The sequence below is a fragment of the Carcharodon carcharias genome, chromosome 32, assembly GCF_017639515.1.
Source record: "Carcharodon carcharias isolate sCarCar2 chromosome 32, sCarCar2.pri, whole genome shotgun sequence".
Taxonomy (NCBI): Eukaryota; Metazoa; Chordata; class Chondrichthyes; order Lamniformes; family Lamnidae; genus Carcharodon; species Carcharodon carcharias.
In genome coordinates this window covers 4,179,617-4,184,302 of record NC_054498.1, presented here as the reverse complement: position 1 = coordinate 4,184,302, position 4,686 = coordinate 4,179,617, and positions in this window count along the sequence as shown.

Sequence of the window (4,686 nt, the reverse complement as noted above, 5' to 3'; positions counted from 1 at the left end):
CGACAACATGTGAGCTGGCGAAAACGCTTATACTCAGGATGTGACAACTAGCACATATCCAGCAGTACCAGAAGAATTTTGTCCTTCATCAGTGACAATTAGAAGGAATTAAAACTTAAGAGGCAGCATCTTGAGATGTATTTGGAATATTACAAGGGTACTATGCACAGTGCAAAATCTTTTGGCATACTTTGTGCATGTTATCGCCCTAGAGACAGCAAACAGACAAAGGCACATTAACAGAGACATACTATTGGGAGAAACAAAGAGTGAGACACACAGATGGAAACAAAGAGTTGGAGACACAGCTAGAGAATGGGAGGAATGAACCTGAAAAATGAGTGGGTTTTTGTTGAGGGGAGGGGGAGGCTGGTTAAAAAGGTTGAAATTGACAGTGTGTTCGGAAACCAGCAGCAACCTGCTGACTTAACCCATTAACTTTAGTTTGTTCCGTTGCGGGTAGGAAATCCCTCCTGGAAAGGGAGCTTGCCCGTTATAATATGTAAAAAGCAGCTATTCTAACCCAGCTTTTCAAACTTAATTCCAAGTGTAGGAATTTCCCATGCTTCATAGAACTCGCCAATGAAAGCATGAAGAGGACAATGGCAACTGACCGGGCTGATTAAAATGATTGGCAAAAGATCTTACAAATACTCAGACCTCACAGCTGCTTCCTTGCCTAAGTGAAAGTGTTTTGCTCACAGGACTTGTTTTAAGAGGGTGCTTTCCTACATGCAACTGAATGAACTAAAGTTAACGGGGAAAGTCAGCAGGATGCTGCTGGCTTCCTGACACACTGTCAATTTCAACATTTTTAACCAGCCTCCCCCTCCCCTCAACAAAATCCACTCATTTTTCAGCACCTCCAGCAGTGTAGCATTCCCTCAGTATTGCACTGGGAGTGTCAGCCTGGATTTTTGTGCTCAAGTTGGTCAAGTGAAAGCCTTTTGCTCACAGGGCTTGTTTTACGAGTGCGCTTTCGCTATATTGGAGGTGATTTCTAACATCTACGAGATCATTTCTGCTATCTTGCCATTTTGTGGGGGTGATTTACACTGCCCTGTCTGTCAAAGATCAGCTCAGCACGGGCTTCACTTATGCAGCTTCATCTTGGACCTCAGATGAGGACTAAGGTGTGGAGCAGGAACAGCGGCAGACTTATGAAATAGCAGACCTGCCATTTCACAGGAGAGAGGAGATGAGCACAGAGGCGCATCTTGCAGCAACACCTGGTTTACAGGCAAAGATCAAATTCCTGGACACACCTGCGCGCCAGTGCCTCAGGAGGTTTAGGGTATTATATCAGGTGATCGCTGACATTTTCAGCCTCCTGGAAGAAAACCTCCCACCAGATGTTGCCAGTGGCAATTAAAGTCAGCACTGTTCTTCATTGCTTCAGCTCTGCCTCCTTCCAGGGATTTGTCGGAGATACTTGCAGAACTTTGCAATCTGCTTTCCACTGAAAATCTCACATGTTTGCCAAGGCAGGAAATTGTGTGCACTTTGCAACTGATGAGGCTAGTCAGAACGTTGCACTCTGGCTGAATTCTCACAGGTCCAGGGAATCATCAAGTGCACTTTGAGGAGCTCCCAGATCACCCTGAAGTCCACATGAACTGTGAAGCTCATATGCAACCACAAAATGATCATTGTGCATGTCTGTGCAAGATTCCAAAGGGAGCTGCCATGATGCTTTTGTCCCGTGCTAGTTCAATCTCCCGGAGCTCTTCACACCTCAAAACTGAGTTTGCAGCTGGCTGCTTGGAGACAAGGGCTACCCACTGAAGACGTGGTTGCTGACATCCATTAGACATCCAGACAATTATGCCCAAGAGAGTTAAAATCAAAGCTCCTTGACCATGAGAGCTGTCATCGAGCAAACAATCAGGATGTGCTTTAGGTGCCTGGACAGATTCTGGGGACGTGCTCCAGCAGTGAGGACATGAGCTCCAGGAAGAAGAGTATGGATTGCACTGTCTCCTAGGAGGAGGAGAGCCTTGATGTGGTGCAGCAGCGCACGTAGTTGCTGCAGATGCTCGGAATGGTCTAATTCTGTCATGCTCTTCAATTAGACTGAAGCAGTGAACCCATCTGGCAGCCAAATTCTGATTCCATTTAGCCCCCTCAATGCCAACACAAAGCAGTCCTACAATCAAAAAACCATCCTTTCACTGACAGCCATTGCTTGTCATTAACTCTTGTCTTACCATTCATCAAAAATTAGAAGGACACTTGCCAGGCAGAAGGCAGAAAATGAACAAGAAGGGAAAACAGTGCAAACAAATAATTTTAACCTTACAGAAAAATGGCAGAAAATTAACAGTGTAACATTATGTTCAAGACAGAGAGAAATAGACAGAGACAGGAACATGTTAACACGTACATCGAGAGAGACAGAGATATAGAGCAAAGCATACAGACAAGGGAAACAGGAGCACAGATCCTGGTCACAGACATGCTCAGAGATGCAGAAAGAGAAAAATCAAACACAGAAATAGAGACACCAAATACAGTCACGGACATGTTTATTGTTCATCAGATTGTCTCCAACAATCATTTTCAGTCTAATAATGAGTAACATTTAAAAATATGCAAGTAAAAAGAAAACCTTAATTGACTCATCTTGCTGTAGAAGCATGAATAAGCCTGGTATTTATGTACATCTGTTCTATTTAAAGCACTAAAAAGCCAAACTAAAGGAGAGAGAGAGAGAGAGAGGCCATGAGGTTTAGTGTTGGAAATACCAATTTGATGGGACTTATTATTTTTCAATCTGTAAAGAAAATCAGTTTTCAATTTGTGATTGTTGGACAAAGGTCCTTCCCTCAGCCAGACAGGGGCAGATAGATGGGATTTGCCCAGTATATTGTCAATCTGTTTTTACGGAACACAGCACGACAGAACGGAATTGAGTTGTTATTAAGAGCGGATTTTAATGAGTTGGGGTGTGTGAAATTGGGAGAGATATTTCTCAGAAATGTTCAATCTCATCTCTTAATTTGTTCAAGTTTTTATTGGAAAATAAATAATAACAGATTGTACATGGAGGAACTGAATTATTGCAGCATTGCCTGGGGGCTGGACACTTTATTCATCATAAAGTGACATTGTTCCATTTTCTTTCATTCTTGGATGGATTGTACATTCATCAAGTGACAGGATCTTGCTGCAGAAAGATAGAACACTGTTGCATCTTGCATTTGAGCTATAGCATGGGTAAGATACAAAGCAAAGCTTCCTCAACACTGTCCCCTTCAAATACTCCCAGGTGAGTTATAGCATGTGGTTAGATACAGAGTAAAGCTCCCTCTACACTGTCCCCATCAAACACTCCCAGGAGAGGTACAGCATAGGGTTAGATACAGAGTAAAAGACCCTCAACACTGTCCCCATCAAGCAATCCCAGGACAGGTACAGCACGGGGTTAGATACAGAGTAAACCTCCCTCTACACTGTCCCCATCAAACACTCCCAGGACAGGTACAGCATGGGGTTAGGTACAGCGTAAAGCTCCCTCTACACTGTCCCCATTAAATATTCCCAGGGCAGGTACAGCATGGGGTTAGATGCAGAGTAAAGCTCCCTCTACACTGTCCCCATCAAACACTCCTAGGACAGGTACAGCACGGGGTTAGATACAGAGTAAACCTCCCTCTACACTGTCCCCATCAAACACTCACAGGACAGGTACAGCACAGGGTTAGATACAGGGTAAAGCTCCCTCTACACTGTCCCCATCAAACACTCCCAGGACAGGTACAGCACGGAGTTAGATACAGCGTAAAGCTCCCTCTACACTGTCCCCATCAAATATTCCCAGGGCAGGTACAGCATGGGGTTAGATGCAGAGTAAAGCTTCCTCTGTACTCTCCCCTCATTAAAGGTAAGATATAAACTTAATTGATATGTACCAGCTTTATGACTTATGTGTCAATAGTATTTGTCTTACCTTAAGGTCAGTCCCTGTGAATGAGTTTGTGGTGCTGCGTCATGGCTGGAATAACAGCAGAACCTCAAGAGCAACTAAATGAATGAACAATAATTCATTTATTGGAAAATGCTGTCAACTCTATCCAGTCTGTCCCATATCACTGTAATGCCTTGTGTATCACAACACACATTCCACACCCTGCCCAAAATAACCATGATGTTGTCTAAGAGATAAATATTGGCCAGGACACCAGTGTGAACTTCGCTGCTCTTTTTCAAAAAAGTGCCATCGGATCTTTTACATCCAACTGAGAAGTCATTTGGGGCCTCATTTTAACATCCCATCTGAAAGATAGCACCTCCAGCAGTGTAGCATTCCCTCAGTATTGGACTGGGAGTGTCAGCCTGGATTTTTGTGCTCAAGTTTGTGAAATAGGACTTGAGCCCACAACCTTCTGACTTAGAGGTAAGATTTCTACCCATTGACCCATGGCTGTGTTCCATCAAGCAGCAAGCAATAAAGCCTTCCAAACATGGCTACAATGGGCTGTGTTCAACATTTGATTGTGTGTGTCTAGTCACTGTTTGTAATTAGTTAAGTCTGGGTGTGGCTACTGAAAAAGAGAAACTAAACTGAGGTGAGCTGTTAGAAGCAGGAGAGCAGACATTTTAGAGCATTGGATAAAACTCCTGCACACACAGAACCTGGAGTGTATTATCTCTGCATATCTCCAAGGCATAAAATACAACAGTATC